Genomic DNA, 21,518 nt, shown 5'->3' with positions numbered 1-21,518 from the left:
CAGATAACACGGCATTTGTATTACATCTGTATTACATCAATAATACACAAAAAATACGTGACCAAATACATATGTATAAGATGGAATACGATCGTATTACATCGGTATATTTCACGTAAAAGTGGTTCAAAAGTCCCTATGGATGTATGTATACGTGCGTATTACAAATTGGAAATCTGAATACCCATACATGAATTATACATATGTATACGATGGAATACAATCGTATTACATCGGTATATTTCACGTAAAAGTGACTCAAAAGTCCCTCAGGATGTATGTATACATGCTTATTACGAATTGGAAATCTGAATACCCTTACATGCAATATACATATGTATCTGCAGGCCCTCGTACATGAATTATACATATTGATTTTCTGATCCACATCCACTAAATATCAATATGGATCAAACGGATGAATAAATATAAGGAAACCAGAACATACAGATAATAAAACATTTATTCAAAGAGAAAATAAAAGAATACACACAAAGAACAAGTGTGGCAATGAATAATGTTAACAAGCATTAAGGGCCAGCAAACAGTAGGTGAAACTTAGTTTTAAAAAAATGGCACAAAGATAAATCAAGTACTAACAATGGTTTGAGTTGGAAAATAGAAAAAAATGTTAGCACGGAACAAGCGTTGTAACCCATTGCACAAGATGAAACCTGGATTCAGGAAACCAACTCTGCACCATTAGCCTCTTCCTGAAAGGAGAAAAGAAGAAGTCAAGTTTAAAAGTCATGCAAAAATATATCTTTTTGTAAGATCTGAATAGGAGCTCAAGGCCTTTCAATTTTAATTTTTTTCAATTCATATAGGCAGTCAGTATTCTGTGAAGTCTGTAATTTTAATACTAATTCTGTGTTCTGAATGCAAATGAAAGTTTGGCTTCTCTGCTAGATTCCAGACATAAGTTTTAAATTTTTTCATTTACCAATTATATCGAGGTCCCAGCTAGCACAGATTTGACCTTGTCCTTTGAGAAATCATATATTTTGGGGATATGCTTTCATTTTACAAAATTAATAGCCTTTCTCTTAAGAAGGATGAGAAATATGAGAAAAGATCATATGACTACTTTTAAATAAATTAACAAGGAAAAAGTGTATCCATAGGTATGCTTATTTAATACATGATACTAATATATTAGTACCATGGTTTAGTAACGGATGATTCGCACAGAAAAAATATAAACTTGTGATATCAAATTTTCAAACAAATAAATTTCATACAACCGATAATTTCAGGCTTAACTTAAAGAAACCTCTCCATTATGGATAAAAAAAATTTCCCCTCAAACCTTACCTCGGTATTAACAATTCCACATGGTCTTCTGGCTTTGCTTCGTCGTTTTTTTCGTAATCCATTCTCCTCTTGTCCAGGCCAAGCTATTTACATCGTCGCCTGCTGGGTATGCGCGAAAGAGCATGAAAAGAAAATTAGAATTAATTAATTTGGCCCGTACGCACCTTTTTCTTACATATAATGACAAACTTTCGCATGAAAATTACGTATTTATCTTGTGTTAGTAATAATGACGAAATGCTCCTTGATTGACTACATTTCAAGATGAAAGAAATATTACATTTTGCTTTAAGGGAACCGATATTACACGACCAATACTTCTTGTTCGTTAAATAATTAGAAGTAGTGGGCAAAACGGCTCGGAACCTCGGGGAATCTATTAGTGACAAGGCTACGCTGATAAGTCTACGGTCAAAGATATTATGACTAAAGCATAGGATAACTAGGAATGCAAGAACTACAATACAGTAGGTTGTGGTAATAAATGGCGATAAAACAACTTACGTGAACGAAAACATTCCTTTAAACAATTTTTTCTGCTCTTAATTAAGAGAAGAAAAAATGTATACATTGCATATAACTTCAGCCGCGAAGCACGGAATTACTATACGACGCGTAATCTATTAATTTATACGTACAAGATTGACATAACAATGTTTTACCATATAACTTCAACGGAGGTCAGTCTCCTCGATACATAACTCAACAAAAAAGGAAAACAATAGCCAAACATAAACAAAATAATTACCTCTATTGGCGCAATGTGGTCAACACATTGCGCCATTAGTTGTATCCAAATATACTCAAATAACATAATTAATGTAGTCTATGTAGGCGTACAATATAATAAAAGATAAATCATACCTTACCTTAATTATCCAGTGACAGGAAACTGTTGGAGCTGGCTTGCACGAATCGCAATAACGTGCGGGATTGAAGCACATTTCCAGCAAAACATAGCTTCGGGTTGAGCACACCATCCACATGCACCGGTTATCGAGGATTAAAACACTATGTCAATTCTGCCAATACGTAAAATAATACAAACAAATATAAAATTAACTATACATCAGGAGCTAATTAAGTACGGATTTCCTTTTGGTTATTAGCGTAGATGCCGGAGTTCCTCCTACAGCACGTTCTCGTAGTCTCGAACGAAATGCCGAGGTTAACTGTCAACGAGATTATAACTGTATCACTCCCACTCACTTCCCTAGCGACAGTGGAGCCGCGGAATTGAGAATTTAATTTTTTTGTTTAAACAGTAACATTAAAATATTGTTTAAAAAATTAAACTTCGCTTTTACTTTTGCTCTGTGCAAGTACTATGTTTTGTATTTTTCATGTATTGTGAACCATTTATCCATGTGTATATTTCGCGGATGGAACCGAATTTTACATATGAAATACGTCTGTATTTCGCGTGCATTTACAAATTAACATAAATGGCCGCCATATTTACAACCCTTGCTCACATCGACCAGTGTATGATTTATTTTTAAGCTTTCTGGGTATAAATTCGAATGGATGAATTATCATTAAAATAAGGAAATCTGGCGTTTGATGTGAATATATTATTTCGGGAAAAAATGTTTATGAACATTTCGCAAGACGCCACGAAAATCTACCTCCCAAGTATTACAGGAAATATACATAATGTATATTTTGTGTATTTTTGACCACATTTACATATGTATTTCCTCTGTATTCATACATATGTAAAAGTGGTACGTGTTACACGATAAATAAATTTGTATTTTTTGTGTATTTTTGACCACATTTACATAAGTATCCAAATTTCAAAAATACACAAAAAATACAAATGTATTTATCGTGTAACACGTACCACTTTTACATATGTATGAATACAAAGGAAATACATTCAATAATACAAGTGTACTACAGATGTAATACATAACAAAAATACATATGTATGTGACCCATGAAAATACAATATAAATGCATATGTATATCCAAATGTGTGTTGTTGGGGAAGCAGTGTTGCGATTCTTCCTCAAGGAAAGAATGGGCACTGATCGTAATTGCTCTGAGAGAAGTACATAAAACACGTACTTCTTCATTGTTCCTTATAAGTAGTCATAACCTCCCTAGGTCGGGTGAACACGCACCGTATCCAACGCCGTAGAAAGTAAACGTCATTGTAATATCTTCGTGGTAAATTAAGTGCGAAATCGTGTTGGATGGTTGGCTTACGCCTAAGAAGTGGGAAAGCTCCGCAAATTGTTCGCAAATGCACTCATTGCTCGTAAATGCAATGTATACTTGTACACTGCATAACAATACCTGTTATTACACGTGAGTGGTCGGACTGCAATATTACACATTAGAAAGCTACCTAGTTGTTCATTAATTACTAATACAATTTTCGCCTTCAATTTATTACTTATTTACATAAGTATTTCTTAACCTTTCACTTGAATTGCTCTCATAGCATCATGAGCAGAACTACTTTAATTACGGTCAAGGGAAAAACTTGCATTGCTTAAGCCACATCCTAAAAATAGATTCATTTGTTACCATCTTATAACTATCGACTAATCGGCGATGGTTCCATAAACTAATTTGGGGGGTCATGACCTGGGTCCGGGAAGTATGGAAACCGCTCACCAGAAGAGGAGTTTGACGTCTTAGTGCTAAGTTATACCTTGGGTTAAACTAAACGTTTTCTCATATTTGGGATTTATACCCATGCATTTGCATATACCCTTCCTTTACTCAATTACGATGTTGCAATAACTCCTACACCAAATACGAAACGAACTAGAATGAGGAATATTTTGACAAAATTGGGGGTAGGGGTCATGACCGATGCAAACCGATCACCTTGCGGGCCCCAAGCTGACACATTATTGAAGAGAGGCTTCCTGGAAACTATTCCAGGGAAAAGTGAACCGAGTTGGAAACCGGCACTGTCATAGCAGCTTGTAAACTCTGGTTATATCGTCGCCTGACCATGTCTCGCGCACCTCGTCCCCGGGCTTTGTGTTCTCGCTCTTTGCTGCCGTTGGAGCCAGAGGATCCCATTTCTTACGACCAGCAGATGCCATTGTCATAAACTTATATGGAGGAATTTCATGCTAATCTTGAAGGCGTGATTCAGTGAATCCAATAGCTCACACCAATCGACTCGGATCTCGGCGGTGAAACTCCTCTGGTCCTTGTAAACACCAGCATCAGCATAGACATGTGTAATATCTGATGTTTCCCAATAGCACTCATTGGCGGTGTTTGGGAGTCGAAGTGTTGGTATATCCGTACTTTTTCCATGTCGTCATGTTGGTGCAATCTGAAGTTCCCTTTTAAGCCCTTCAGCCCTTCTATTTTTCTACCATGACATCTCAATTCAATATCAATTCTCTTCTAATTCATATCAATAATACCCCGTGTTGTTAGGAAGCGCCTTGTCGTGCGTTATCATTTTACATAAGTGTATTAACCTACGGTATGCAAGGAAGTTCCTCTTGATGTATGAGCAGCAACTGAAGCGATGCTCATAATCTTGACACCCTTATTCCAGTTATGCAGGACATCAGCATCGGGCGCCATAAGATTGTAATACAGGTGTCCATCCTTTACCAATCGGAGGGGGAGGTGAAGGATGTATTGGTGCCAAGTCTTGTTCATGTGGAGGATTTTAGTGATTGCTTCCGAAAGCCTGGCGGTCTCCTCCGTCGAATTTGTCTGCGAAGTCTCAGCAAACCTGTGCAGCTCATTTTGGAGTAATGCAACACACTGCTTCACTCTTCCAACTATGTATGTACTTGCATCTCGATGTGGACTTTGGTACTGGCCTCTAACTTTGAGGTACCTCCTTACAAAGTGTGACGAGAACCGGCTTATTCGTGACAGGATAGTCGTAAAGGGCAACCAAGAATGTAATCTGGGTGATCTCGTGTCACACAAATTCTGAAAATAATACGCCTTAAAAATGCAATTGAAATTGTTAATACATAAATCAATATTATCACCTATGACGCACTAAATTGGAAATATTATTTTTTATCATAATTGAATTAGACGAGCGTGCTGCGCCCGCTCCCAGCGGGCTTCCCCCGATCCTTTCAATGCAGGTCCACAGAAGGATAGGCGCGTTTCTAATTTTAAAATGCAGAGAAAAAGACAGGGTCTTATGTAAAATTTAATTAGAATGTTAATGTACAAATTGCGGTCGGAGGACCTATTTAAACACAACATTGGAAGTAATTACACTATCCTCTGTTAAACGCACATGATGACTCATGCTTACGCACCGCAGGAGACTTGAGTGTGGAATCAGCCGCATCTAGGTAAAAGTTATTTAAAGAATGAGAGATATTGTTTAAAATGAACAAATGTATCAGTTTGTGCGCCGTTTACGTCAGGAATTTTTTTCCTTTTTCACTTTTTTTTTCTTTCACTCCTTTTTCGTTTTCTTTATAATTGAAAAACTAATTTTAGGAAACAATAGCAATGTTTAGGAAGTAAGATATCCCGTCGCATGATCTCTGATAAATTCTATCCATTTTGGTACCTCATCCTCATTTGTAGAGTTTGGTTATGTATACGTTGAGAAAAAGGTATTGATACAGTAGAAATATTATAGAAGGTTGTGCGTGGTGCTAATGACCTTATCTCCGGCGCAACCGTAAACCCAAAACCCATTACTATTTCCCAAGCTGACACTTTAATGTCTACTCAGTCAGCGTCCGTCTAGCCAATGGTGGCGACGAAGGTAAGCGGCCGCGGGTGTATGGGGCTCGCATGTGGGAGGCCGTGATGTTCTCCCCATCTGCGTGGACGCTAATTGATGTATCCAGGCTAATCACTGACGCTGTGGGACAGGTTGTTATTTGTTATATGCACTCGTAATTTTCAGAGATGGACGAATAATCACACCAACTTTGCTTATTGTATAATTCAGACTAATGAAATTAATCACCCCCTAGAACTCCTGCGCTGTCGTGGTGGCCGTTAACTGGATGGAGTAGTTGCTGGTTGTCTGCCTAGGCTGGCGATGGGGGCACCATATGGGCCACCTATTGTTTCTCTGGAATGTGGCTCTTGCGTGGTCCTGGAGACTTACTAATAAGCCACAGTTACCTGTTCGGGCGTCAAGATTTTTGTCGGATACTCCCCCTGATACACTTAAGCAATATTTAGCACGAATTGAGCACATGCCTCGGCAAACACTGCATAAGTCGCATTAGAGAGGCACCCTTTTCTACTGTGGGTGAAAATATATGGTAGGTGTGATCTTTGATCATACAACGGTATTCACATATCTGCCCAGACGAACCAAGAGTGTTTCGGCTACACAAAAATCAAACATTATCTCGGAAGGTTCCGACAATTATGACTTCCCCGCGTGAAAGCCGGCAAGATTTGCCATGCTTATTTTAAACCTGTTGACCAGTTCCCACACATCCTGCATCGGGTCAAAGTATGCCACCAGATAGCTGGTTATCATTCTCCGTCCTGCAGCGAGAGCCGCCAGCAGTCATATCACGTATGTGGTGTAGTATTTGGAGTTCATTTGCGGTACGAGGGAAGGATAAGGGAGGAAGGGTGCAGAGAAACCTTGCGTCGATTTGGCATACTCTTAGCGAAAGGCTTCCGGGAGCTTCACGTCACACCCGACGGTCGGATTGTAACGCTTGAAGTGTCTTTCACTAAATATTGAAGCGGAGATCTGGGACTATATGAAAAATGTCTGTCACCGCCGCAATTTGAACCCATGGAAAAAAACCTTGACACCACACATAAGAGATAACCTTATCGCGTCCATTGCTTTCATATTCTTATTACCACATATAATCCAATACATAGCCGAGGAAAATCTCGATCATTTAAACTACAACAGTTAAAAATGTCTTAAAAGATTACACGTGCATTCAAACGTTTTTTTTTCTCAAATGAAAAACTGCGTACGTACTTCTGTAATTACCTCCTGACATGCCGGTTGGATAACATCAAGGATAAATTTCATGCCATCTCAGGGGATCTCATTGCAATGCCGGCATTTGACGAATCGTCATTATCAAAGAACGTAATGTAAGAAGAAATGCCATCAAGCAGGAGTTGAATTTCGCCCATGTTCATTACTTTGAATATAAACGCTAAAAAGCACCTGCGTGCGTGATATAGAAGGAGCAACAATAAAGCTGGAGTTGTATTCACGTTCTTTTTTCCCTGATAATTAATGAACGAGATTGTATTCTCCTTCCAAACCATCCTCTCTCATCAACATAAATATAAATATGTAGTTGTGGGGATAGGAAACACTCCCAATCATCCTTGGAGTTCACCAGGACATGCTGCAGCGACCGCGCTATCGTCACCAGCAGTTTTGCCTGATCGAAGCACCGATAATACATGCTCGTTTGAAATTATGGAACCAACCCGGTGTTTCACCAAATGCCTCGAAGGATCCATCACCCTCAACTACATTTATAGAGTTAATTGAAGTTACGGTTTCAAAGAAATTTCTGTCTGTAAAAGAGGACCACTATTTGACCGTTTATTATGGATCCTGGTATTTAAAAATCTTATTCTTTTCCAGGAATGAACTTCGTAGGTATTAACTGCTTAGATGAAGATAGAGTGGACGATGTCACAATCATTTTCACTTCGTCTTCATTCAGAACAGTGCAACTGTCAACGTCATGAGCTTAGACACGCGCGCTATGTTGTTTTGACGCTATCCATTTCAAAAGCAATGGATCACTTCCAATTCCTCCTCTACGCTAATGATTTTTCCAGACAACTATCTTTGGATCCGCATTCCTATTTTCTGCCATTGTTCGTATAGTTTTTACTCTGCATGGTTCTGTCAACGTAATCTACTGTGGATCAACTGCCCTACTGAATTACTGAGGCAGATGACTCCAGCACAGCGTGAGTGGTACGTACTGTAATGTTAAAGAGGGGCCCGAGACGGTAACCTTTATGAATTTGTTCCCACGACGTAACTTAATACGTACTCGTGGACTAATGACGCACGGTGCAGGCCTTCAACAGCGCGGAGAGCGCAGTTGTCGTATGCAACGGTGTGAGCATCATTAAATAGAGGATCCCACATGGCGCATAGTAATGCGTCAGGTGGCTTGATCTCATTGGTAAAAGCCCTAACGCTACGTAGAGGGCCGTCGTCATGCATTTTTGCAAGTACGAGTGGTCTATCATGGTAGTCGGAGAAGGAGGGAAACTCTCATTGAGTACAGATGCTTCATCCTTCCCATCATCACTTGACAATTGGCAAGGACGTCTGCGTCAACTTCCCACCAATTCTGGGGACAGCTGGACGTGGAGGAGGGCTGGTGGGGTATCGATGACCAGTGGCTGAGGAATGCCACTAACCTATGCTATACAGGAGATCACTTAAGGGGGCGGGGATGGGAAGGTTCCTTGTTAGACGAACGAAGTTTGGGGCGCGTTGGCCCATCTCTTGCTCGTGTACATCTTGTGCTCTCTTGAGTAAGAGGGTCTTGCACATTCTGATGAAGGGAGCGTGTTCCATGGGGAGCACTGTATTGACCAGCTGCTCGAGGTGAGCATACAATGCAGTAAGTAAAGTGTCTTGGGCGTCTATTTGAAGGTGGAAGCTTCGGACGCTGTAATTGCTGTCTAGCCGACATTCCAGGAGCGTGGTACCGCTGAGATATGGGATCGATAGAGCCTGACTTAATGAAGGGGGTCTTGGTGTCGGGCGTGGACGCTGGGGTTGGGACGGGACTGCCTGTGCGGTCGCAGATGCTGTCGGAGCTGAAGGCTCTGATGGAGCTGGAACCGGTGCTGAAGTCGCCATGACTGACGTTCATGCAATGAAGTTTCACAGACGGGGTGTAGTAATCCGATGGAAATACGCTAGGAGACAACTGAGTGTTCACAACTGGTCGTGAACGAAGTTGATAGCGGATTGCCCTCTGGCTATGGTGTTGAACCAAGGGATCAATAGTCCTTGAGGAGCACGTGGCTACACTAACGCACACTACGTCGTGCGTAGAACACAGGGCCAGCACAGCTGGGGTCCTGAGGTACAGTAGCTTGGTGAATCTCTTTATTTGTTTTTCAAACAGAATCTCTCTTGTCAGGAGGCGTTGCATGCTATATTAGTAGGGAAGGGACCCTCCTAGGCCAGGGTGGGAAGATGACCTCTCTCAAACTCCTCCACGTGATGGTGCTAGTCAGACGCAACTCGGCCGCCGCACCTTATTTCATTTCGGTGATCACCCCATGACCTTCGTGGCTGTGGAGTGGACCCTTACCGTGACCGTGAATTTGCCTGACAACAAATTTCGACTTAAGTTACACCTCGAATGGTGTTAATTATAATATAACACATTCACTTTAAATGCCTGGAAGTCGGGCTTGGCTTTCTCACCTTCTAGATTTTCTTGGTGGTATTGAAGTCAGTTGGTGACGACTCGAGGGTACTGACTAACTTGCTAATGTGTCGGTCGGTATCTTTCTGACCAATCCAGAGTATGGACCCGCTACCACCTCTCCGGCGATAGCCTGCGGGGCATTAATCTCGGCCCGCCAAGTGGGATTTAGAACATCCTCTATGGCTCTCAGGCTTGGGAGCACGTTGATCCCAAACATAAGCGACGACATTTGATGATATTTGTAGAAATGTCGCTCTGCTCTAAAATGGCAGATGTCCATTTCGTGAGATTAACACCTTCTGGAGGCGAGTTGGAGTTCATAAGATCGGTAGTCTTTACCCTCGACTGGTAGACGCCCCGAACATTCCTGGCGACCACAAAACCTAGACCTTCTACAATGACTGGGTTGACAGCATAATCGATCTGTTCCAGCCTCCGGAATTCTCTAGCAAACTCATGCTCTCGTATGTCCTTCAAGTTTGCTCAACTCTACGCGGGTTTAAGTCGTGTGTGAACTTGCCCCTGCCTCAGCTGCTGTTGCTGGTACCTGAAGGCCAACGTGTATATTCCCCACAGTGCGAATTAAGCTCTGGTCAACTTAACAGGTGAAATTCATGTGGTGTACTTAAAAATCGTATTTTTTCCAGCCATTTACTTCGTAGGTATTAACTTCTTGGCTGAAGATAGAGTGGATGAGGTCACTATCGTTTTCACTTTGCATTTATTCAGAATAGTGAGGACTGTGAGCGGCGTGAGCTTAGACTAATGCGCTATGTAGTCTTTTCGGTATCTATTTAAAAACAATGGATAACTTCCAATTTCTCCTCTACGCTTTTTTTTTTACTGATTACTGTATCTTTGGATCCACATTCATATTTTCTGCCATTGTTCGTACGGATTACTCTCTGTATTTGGCCTCAGCTCCTTATTTCATTCCGTTTTATCACCCATGACCTTTAGAGGCTGTGGAGTGGACCCTTACCGTGACAGTGAATTTGCCCGACAACACTTTTCGACTAAAATTTCACCTCGAATAGTTTTAGTTATGATAAAACACATTCGCCGTCTCCAAAATCAATGGTAAGACGAAATAAATAACGTTGGATTGTCGGATATTCGGACGGCACGACAAGTAATGTAGGCCATTGATTAGACAAAGCAGTGTTGCGATTCTTCCTCAAGGAAAGAATGGGCACTGATCGTAATTGCTCTGTGAGATGTACATAAAACACGTACTTCTTCATTGTTCCTTATAAGTAGTCATAACCTCCTGTAGGTCAGGTGAACACGAACCGTATCCAACGCCGTAGATAATAAATCTCATTGTTATATCTTCGTGGCAAATTACGCGCGAAATCGCATTGGATGGTTGGTTTCGCCTAAGAAGTAGGAACGCTCCGCAAATTGTTTGCAAATGCACTCATTGCTCGTAAAAGCAATGTATACTTGTACACAGTATAACAATACCTGTTATTACACGTGAGTTGTCCGACTCCAATATTGCACATTAGAAAGCTGCCTAGTTGTTAATTCAGTACTAATACAGTTTTCGCCTTCAATTTATTACTTATTTACATAAGTATTTCTTAAACTTTAACTTGAATTGCTCTCATAGCATCATGAGCAGAACTACTTTCATTTCGGTCAAAGGAAAAACTGGCCTTGCTTAAACCACATCCTAAAAATGGATTTATTTGTTACCATCTTATAACTATCGTCTAATCGGTGATGGTTCCATAAACTTATTTGGGGGGTCTTGACCTCGGTCCGGGAAGTATGGAAACCGCTCACCAGAAGAGGCGTTTGACGTCTTACTGATAAGTTATACCTTAGGAAAAACTAAACTTTTTCTCATATTTGGGATTTATAGCCATGCATTTGCATATACTCTTCCTTTAATCATTTACGATGTTGCAATAACTCCTATATCAAATACGAAACTAACTAGAATAAGGAATATTTTGATAAAATTGGGGGTGGGGTCATGGCCGAAGCAAACCAATCACTTCGCGGGCTCCAAGCTGACACATTACTGAAGAGAGGCTTCTTGGGAACTATTCCAGGGAAAAGTGAAGTTGGAAACCGGCACTGTCATAGCAGCTTGTTAACTCTGGTTATATCGTCGCCTGACCATATCTCGCGCACCTCGTCCCCGGGCTTGGTATTCTCGCTCTTTGCTGCCGTTGGAGCCAGAGGATCCCATTTTTTCGACCAGCAGATGCCATTGACATAAACTCATATGGGAGGAATTTCATGCTAATCTTGAAGGCGTGATTCGGTGCATCCAATAGCTCACACCAATCGACTCGGATCTCGGCGGTGAAACTCCTCTGGTCCTTGTAAACACTAGGATCAGCATAGACATGTGTAACATCTGATGTTTCCCAATAGCACTCATTGGCGGTGTTTGGGAGTCGAAGTGTTGGTATATCCATACTTTTCCCATCTCGTCATGTTGGGGCAATCTGAAGTTCCCTGTCAAGCACACCCTCTACCATGACGGCTCTTCTAATTCATATCCCTACTGCCCCGTGTTGTTAGGAGTCGCCTTGTCGTGCGTTACCATCTTACATAAGTCTATTAACCTACGGTATGCAAGGAAGTTCCCCTTGATGTGTGAGCAGCAACTGAAGCAATGCGTATAATCTTGACACCCTTATTCCAGTAATGCAGGACATCAGCATCGGGCGCCGTAAGATTGTAGTATAGGTGTCCATCCTTTACCGATTGAAGGGGGAGGTTAAGGATGTGTTGGTGCCAAATCTATTTCATGTGGAGGATTTCAGTGATTGCTTCGGCAAGCCTGGCGGTCTCCTCCGTCGAATTTTTCTGCGAAGGCTCAGCAAAACTTCGCAGCTCATTTTTGAGTAATGCAACCCACTGCTTCAACGATGTATGTACTTCACTAACTTTCTCTCATTGCATCAACCAGCCACTTGGTCGATGACTTAAGTTCACTCAGAAAGTCCCCTTGGGTCATGTCAGGGTAGCAACATATTCCGTAAGAGGATGCATAAGCATATGTCCTGTTCCAAGCCCTAGATATCAACTGGATTTGAATCATTGACGAGTGGTGAAGTATATAGTCAGCGTCTAAGTAGCTCGGGATAGGTAACATCATAAATCTGTGAGCAGTCTCATATCCGAGGTAGTTCTACTGGTAACTGTTCCGGCATTGAGATGCATCGGGGTCAAAATCCATCTCCCCTGCTGGTGAGCATTGTGGTCATATCTGGCAGTTTTGGTGTAACTTGACAGTCTCAGCTTCTCTATTGCCTCACTACAGCGAGACATCCTCTTCCAGTCGTCATTCCCAACATATCCAGCATATGATAGCTAGACTTGCTGGTAGCGTCCTTCAGGACATCTTCACCGAACCTGCAAGCCAGTATACTGGACGATATTATCTAGTTCGATATGTTTTTTGCCGGAAACCATCTCGATCGGGTTTTGGGACTGGCGTCCGCTGTGAATCTACCAGGGGGTGCCAATCAACGGGGCAAGGCGTATCATTGAGTCTTCTATTTGTATCTTCTCCTGCTTAGCTGTAACAGCTCGATGAATTGACAACAGTATTTTGCGCAGAGGTTGAATCTGCCGATTATTGCAATCTCTCCTTTTTGAGACCTTATAAAAAAGTGTAGCTCTCGTACAAATCTGTAGCATCGTATTCATCTTCTTTCTCTCGCAATGGGTCCCCAAAGCCAAGCAGGTTAAGTTTTAAGTCCTGCCATGCTGACCGAGTACCCCATTATAGTTAATGGGCAGCCTATGGACGCCAATAGGAGTTCGGGACCTGTCTGAAAACTGTATTGTTGATATAACCTTTTTTCCCTGGTGTAAATGGTTGGACACTTGTCTAAACCCGTTAAGACTGGATGCACAGGCGGGCAATTGTGGTACAGAGAACAGACTCGTAGCCTATGTGAGCCATTATGGATTCTTATTGCTGGTTGATGTTGTGAACGGCTTCTATTAGTATCGATTTTTCATGTTCTGGGTCCATTTACTAGGACCGAGAAGGCCCTATCCCAGTTCCAAATGTTGAATCAGCAGTGCATGGAGTTGTCAATTTTGGATAAATGCAATACCTCAGATTGATTGATACCTGGTAGTATGTCGAGATCAGGGTTGGTGAATTCGTTTCACACCCCATTACAAACCCTGGGGTTGTACATCAAACTAACAGAATATATAATGTACACTCAAACAAACTATGTAAGGTCATAACGAATTATATGAGCATCTTCTTCATCGTATGTAATGCCTTTCTTTGAAGGTTCATCTGAATGAACTTAGTACGTAAATATGTAGTAGCTTTGGATTTGTGGCGCCTATCCCTTTAAGAAGGTTTGGCACAGTCTCGCAAGTTCCAACTTAATTCTTATGCGAATCTAACTCTCATCGGCGCGTGTTTCCCGTAAATTTTTTGAGGCAGCAACCGCTCCGGAATACATCAGAGATCGCTTTTTACACGGAAAACTAAACGGGGACAAAAAGTCTTATTCATATGGGCTGCAGAACTCATGGGAATGGCAGGAAAGGGAAATGCCGAAGCAGCTGCAAATGCGTCACTAACGCCGCCGGAGTAGGCTCCGATACTTGCACCCTTTCATGACTTTTGGACTGCTTTCCTTGTGATAGTCCCACAGTAGTGGAGTGGGCTTAGTTGTGAGGTCGGCAACCCTGTCGAACATTCCATCAACATTGGAGGGAGGCTTCCTGGAAACCATTCCAGGGAAAAGTGAACCAAGTTGGTAAACGGCACGGTCATAGAAGCTTGTAAACTCTTGGTTATATCTTCGCCTGACCGCGGCCCCGGGCTTGGTATTTTCGCTCCTGGCTGCCGTTGGAGCCGGAGGATCCCATTTCTTACGACCAGAAGATGCCATTGTCATAAACTCATATGGGAGGAATTTCATGCAAATCTTGGCGATGCAGGCAAATGATTCAGTGCATACAATAGCTCATTACAGTCATCGCGGGTCTGGGCGGTGGAACTCCTCTGGTCCTTGTTAACACTAGCATCCGCATAGACATGTGTAACATCTATTGCTTCCCAATACCTCTAATTGGCAGTGTTTGAGACTCAAAATGATGGTAGATCCAAACCTTCCACATCTAATCGTGTTGGGGACATCTGAAGTTCCCTGTCAAGCACGCCTTCTACCATGACTTCAAATTCGTATCCCTCCTGCGCCTGTGGTTTGGTGTCGCCTTTGTCGCGCGTTACAAGCTAACACAAGTCTATTAACCTACAGTATGCAAGATAAACCTTTTATGCATGAATTAGTTACTGAAGCATTGCTCATAGCCTTGACACCCTTATTGCAGCGATGCTGGACATCAGCATCGGGCGCCGTCAGCTTGTAGTACAGGTTAGCTATGTCCATCCGTGACAGCTTGGAGGGGGAGGTTAAGGATGTGTTGGTGCGTTGGTGCTCAGACGTTCTGTTTGCCTTCCAAGTGAACGGGTAGGCATTCTACGGTGGCTCTGCTTTTGAAATAGGGAACTCTAACAAACGCCAGCACGCATCGTTGGCGCCTACCATGCGCTTAGGGGCTTACTGCTCTACCTCATTTTCTTGCGAAACAATCGGGGTGACGGTGACGTTTTATAGTGATCCTCCCTTCATTAAATAATTGAACAAGTACTTAACTACGCGGCGAGTGGATGCAAGTTCTAAGTATATGTGGGCCTGTTGCATTAAGATCAACGCGGCGTTGTAGGGGACCACCTATCCGTCGTGTACCGAAATTTCCCCGCGTCGCGTGTTAACAATACCCCGATTCGAGTAATCGCGCCGATACTGAACGAAACCTCTATCGTCTACGTGGGTTGTTTGGCAAGAATTCGGAAAGAATTTACTGCAACAACCCTTAGCCGCATCCCAGCATTGAAAGTCTGTGCCGCACGGGCCTTGATTTATATGTTGCAACACTATCTTCCTAAGTCGTCCGCCGGTTTCGTCTTCCGAGGGTATATCCGCGCGGATAACGGCGTCAATGTCTTCCGCTTGAGCCGGACATAACCCGTCTACCTTGAAAACTATATGCGCGTGAGGCAATCCCCGCATTTGTATTTCAATAACGTAAACAAAGTAGGAGGGGCGCCCGAAAAATGCTCCGTTACTCAAGTCTCTGACAAATTCCCCGATCTTAATGCTGAATATCCGATAGGCTGTGGAAGGGTTACTGAGCTTACTTCCTTAGGGGCACGCCTTCTTATTTTTCACCCAATGAGCGCTGTAGGTCAACGTAAGGAAAAACGTTGGGGGACCCAACCACGAAACCAGGCCCATGGCGTTCTCGTAGTGGACCTTTATATACCGCGGTCCTCCGGTGAATGTGCACGACGGGTAAACTTTCCCTGGGCAGGCGCCGCCTTCCCCTTGAACCGTCTCGTCGCCGTGGATATCCTGTTCGACCTGTCTTTTTTGTTGCCTTCCTACGTCTAAAATTTCATCCTGTGTAGCGATCCGCATACCTCTTCCAGACGAAGATCGCGTCTGGGGACAGCGGATGAAACGGAGCCGCTCCTCTTCATACCGGGCGAACATTTCCACCGACAACGCCTGCGATAAACGTCCAAGTGGGAAAATCGAGGATCGGTAAGCAGTAGGCATCTCGAGTAGTTAGGTTGTGAGAGTTTGTTTCCTCGATTGTCCACTAAACCCAGGAGCCAACCCAAATTCCCCTGTGGGTAAAGCAGCGGATAATAGAAAGGCTCCATAAGTGGGCTTAACAGGTCGATTGACGATGGTCTTCGATCGCTCCTTTTCCATACCGTCAATTTTAGTGGATCGTATCCAATGTCTTTGTGCTCATTGCGGCGTGCATCTCGATTCCCGTTTGCCTATCTCCAAGGGTCGGGCCCTCTGTGGATCTGCTGGTCACCTCGAAAGTTAGGTGTACATCGATTGAGGGCTCCGTACTCAAGCGTCGTAAATCCTCAATGAACGGGTTGATATTCCGGATGAAATGATCAATTTCTTCGATGACGTCCGTTTTCAGCGTTATTCCCAGGGCAATATTCTTTCGCTCATCGCCGTCATCGATGCAGAGCCGGCAACGGTTGACGAACTGAGTTTGTCCTGCTCTTGTGGTGAACTTCTGCCCAGGAGCATCCAGGCTGTGCAGTTGGTGGTACATCCTAACTTCTATTTTGAAAAACGACCGTCCACTGGGGTGCCTATAGCCTCATATAACTTCTAGCGCGCAAAAGGCAATCAGATCGTTATACGCTCGCGATCTTTCCCGGAATTCTTTCTTTGAATAAAAAGGTGCGTCTAAAGGGGGATGTGCTCATTGCGGCGTGCACCTCGATTCCCGTTTGCCTATCTCCAAATGTCGGGCCGGCGGCACTTCCCCTTGCCCGTTATCCGACCAACTGCCCTAACCAGGCGTCGTCCTGCCTATATACCTACCCGGCTCCTGGCGAATAGGAGACCGAGCAGGCATACGGTGGCAGGACGGTCCGGGAAGGACGGTCGGCCGGATTTTCGGCAGTGGGGATGTACCGCCAGATCACGTGCCGTGACTTATCCTTTATTAATCTGATAATAAGAAATACAAAATCTGATACATAGAATATGATACCCTTGCCTTTCTCTAAGGCGTAGACAACAGCCTGGTTGTCGGAATGCACAATAATCTCGGAAGATATAGGTAATACAGTGATGGCATTAATGACGGCCATGAGGGCAGTCCAACACTGCTTCATATATACTGAGTTGTTCTGGAAGACTCCATATTTCCGTTATTTGTAGGGACGGGATCGTCCGCGCCACCTGAAAAGGGGTAGCATCGGCAAATACATCAAACACTAGGGTAAAATTTGTGAAGTCTCTTGGGGATTGCCATATCCCTTCGTCCCAAAAGATAGTGGCCCACTTGGTACGCCGCGTTGCGATGTCTTTAATCAAGAAATATGGGAGGTTAAGGATATACACACACCAGGATACGAAGCCTGCTGCTTTAGGAATGTCCACTTGGCGAATCCTGGGCACAACCGACATAATGTAGTGTAGGCGTTGGAGGCTGTTTGGGGTAAGGGACAGCTGCATGGATACGGTGTCGATAGTAACGCCTAAATAAATTGAAATCGAAAGGAAAGCTACCACTGCACTTGCAACAATAAATCATTGGGGTGAAACCAAAAAGCTAAAATTCTCTCCAGAAAAAAGCGTATGCACGCTCCTAAAAGGAAAATTATAGCGCAAACCAATAATCAAAATGAACGGTGTGACTATAAAATACAGTACAAAAGTGAAATATCTCTGAATAATAATAACAGGTAGCCTGAAATTCAACGACCATTGTGATTATGTAATAAAGAGAATCAAAGAGACTTTCACGCCTCTAAAAAGACTTGCCCGGGAAAATCACTACGAAATGATCACTACGAGATGTGAGTCACTACGAAAATTGTATATGGGAATTGCTCAGCCGATTATTCTATATGCATGCGAGGCTTGGGGAGATGAAATTAAAAAGAAGAGGTAAAAGCAGGGAAAAAGTAAAATAAGAGCACAGAGATTCGCACTACTAGCTGTCACAAAAGCCTACCGAACAGTCTCTACGGAAAGCATTTGTGTGCTAGCAGGATGTATCCCGATTGACCTGATGATCGAAGAAAGGATGCAGATTTTTAGAGACCAAAAGACAAACGCAGATAGCGCGCTAAGAAGGAAAGCTCACAACAGAGAGACGCTGGCCAAATGGCATAATCGATGGGACGAATCTACCACTGGTAGAGACACGTACTCCTACCTCAGCGACGTGCACGAAAGGTTCTGCAAAAAGCAAAAGACTTAACACACGTGACGGTTCAGTTCCTAACCGGACACAGTGATTTTAATAAAAAACTCCAATATTTTAACCTAACAAACAACGGAAAATGCACCATCTGCAAAAACGCAGACGAAACGGCCTGGCACTTGTTGGCAGAATGTGAGAAACTAAGTGAACTTAGAGAACAACTAACATAACCAACCAGCTAAATATTTAATCCTTGTAGAAGGAAGGAGAGAAGATTTCTTATGATTAACTGAGATGCCCAGCTCATTTTCAAGAAAGACCACTACACTATTCACAGTCTCCTGATTATGGAGTACTGGCTCCATCACTAACAGCCAGTCATCTAAGTAACATATCATATTTAACCTAAACTTGAAAAACACTTCACTTGCGACTGCCCGGGCCAAGCGTTGCATAATGGCTGGAGCTAAGGCATGGCCCATGGGCAGGCGCGAAAAACAATATTCACCTTCTAAATATACACCATAGAATAATCTGTGCAGGGGATTCTAGGAATTTGCCAGAAGGCGTCAGTTCAATCAATCTTGGCCAGGGTGGCCCCCTGGGGAATACACTTTATGGCTTTTGCGGCGTCCCGCAGCGAGAATTTGGGCTTGCGAATAAAGGGGGTCTACTCTGATAGATCATGGATAATGCACGTGCCCCCCGAGGCCTTGGGGATAGCGATAAGCGGAAAGGCGCACTGTGGGCGAGGCATTGGTAGCACACCATGCTCCACTAATCAATTGATTAGTGGACAGGAAAAATAGGACATTTTAATTGTTTAAAAAAAACTTATAAATATTATCGCTAGAATTAAAACTTTCACTACAATGGATTGTAAAAATGTCAATTTCTATTATGTAGTGATTTAAATTTAGGCATTTTGAAACATAACGCAACAGTAGAAAAAAACTTCCGTCAATTTTTTCAAAAAATGGGGAAAAAATTTTGCGATCATTTTTCATTAAATTGACAGATGTCTCCTGCTTTAAAAAAATTAGTTATAAATAAAATTATTTCAGTAATGTGGTCAATGATCATTCTTTAATTTGAAAATAGATTAGTTTTTTCCAAATTTAAAAGTGAAAAAAATCATTTTTGGCCAGCTTTTTTCGATTTCAGCCCACTGTGCACCGTCTATCTCCTCAGATGCACGAGTGGGTTTGAACACTGCCGGAGCCTTCTCCGGTTTTGGAATGTTTGCACCATCATGAAATAATTCTACCACTGAGGGGTTTTTATATGGGTACACTTTGCCGCCCGGGAAGAATTCAACTTCTTCGTGTAACACTTAAGGAAGGGGAGAAGGATCAGGGGTTCGACTTACAGTTTCGAGTGGCTCCTCCCGAGCCGGCGTTGTGTTGACTCCTGGTGCTGGATGTGAGGTGACGCTGGGCAGGCCCCCGAAGGCGGTAAAGAAGTTACTAATGAAGTCAGGGTCTGCGTCGTCCAGGTCGTTGGAAAAATCAGAGGGGACGTCCGATGATGATTTGGAGATTGAGGAAGGTGGAGAATCAATAGAGGCCTAAGAATCAGGACCAGACAACACCACCGTATCATCATCGGACGCCACCTCTGGTAGCTGAACGGGATCCTCCGGCTCTCCGGATCCCTCGACCGTCAATAATTCTAAAAAGAGATCATCATCTTCTTCTTCAAGTTGGTGGATATCTGCCTCTGGGGCGGGCAGGTCAGCTTCCTTTGTTAGAAGTGCGTCTCCGGCGAGGGCAACAGCCGCAGGGCTGCTGCGTTGGACAGGGCGACGGTCCGGAGGGATCGTCGACGGTGGCGGAGAAGTTTTCTCAACGACTTGCGGGCGCGGCGTCTCTCCCTCGCCGTCCGCGTCCGCGAAAGGGCGTGAAACTCATTGATGATGGAGGATGACGGGAAGTTCCGGAAGATGTTGCTGGTTGAGATTGTACGATGATGGTGGGAGTCGGTGGAGGTCATGAGTGGGCAGGTATGCGTAGTAGTTCGTTGCCCTGGCTGTCCCCCAAACGCAGCGCTGCCTCCCACCCGTGAGCTTGCATAATTCCCATAAGGCGCAATCGATTATACACAATATGTTTCACAGCCTGGGGGAGCGCAGGCCAATCGGCCGCAATTGTAAGCACAGCATCCAGTTCGTGCACATCACGTCTTGTTAATCTAGTAGATGTACGAGAGTCACGTACCGTGTAAAATAGTCTCAGGCATTCGTCATCCGCGGGAAGAAAAATATATGCAGTCGGCGTTTCCCGGCGGAGTGCCGCAAAGGTCCGGGCCTCAGGAACCGGTAGCGGCGGAGGCTGCTTCCTATCCAATCCTTCATAGTACGATCCCTCTCCACAGCACCACTTCTTACGAGTCTTCTATTCTTCTCCTCGTAGAAAAGCCTTGCGCGGCAGTGGGCACATTGATGCGCGTCATTCTCCCAAAGCGATGTCCTCTTCAGCTTAAAAGGTATGATGTCGTCGAGTGCAATTCCTTTCCAGTATAGGGCTGCGTTCAACTATCTTCCTGGCGAGAGCAGCAGTAATGTGTCTTCTCATATTCTCTAATTCAACTGCGCACCTCTTCACTTCCTCTCGATTAACTTCCGGATACAACTGACGGTAGCAAAGAACTGCCCGCTGGTGCACGTCTGGGTTATTATCGGCATGTTTCTTTGCTGCAGTTAACTGATCTACTCTCGTAGTGTCTAGTACTTAAGGTCTTCCGCGTTTGCGCTTCTTCGGACGTCCATTTTGTTTCACAATCTCCTTCAGAATAGTGTCTATACGCTCAAGAAGGACAGCCGGATTCATGTTATTTCGATTTGGATCCTGAGCTGCTCTGCTGCGTGTATTATTGTATTATCTGTATATTCTGTGATAATGTTCGTTACTTGTCTACATGGCTTAAATGAACAATTGTCCGAGGGTCGTGAGAAACATAGGCGAGTTAAAGTGTACTGGTTCTGTTTTCCGTTGAATGGGTTATTGGAAATGAGCATTGCGGCCAGTGCAGAGTACGTATTGCATTTGGGCAAACTGGCCC

The sequence above is a fragment of the Ischnura elegans genome, chromosome 7 (genome assembly GCF_921293095.1).
Source record: "Ischnura elegans chromosome 7, ioIscEleg1.1, whole genome shotgun sequence".
Classification (NCBI taxonomy): Eukaryota; Metazoa; Arthropoda; class Insecta; order Odonata; family Coenagrionidae; genus Ischnura; species Ischnura elegans.
Note: the sequence above shows the minus strand (reverse complement) of the source record.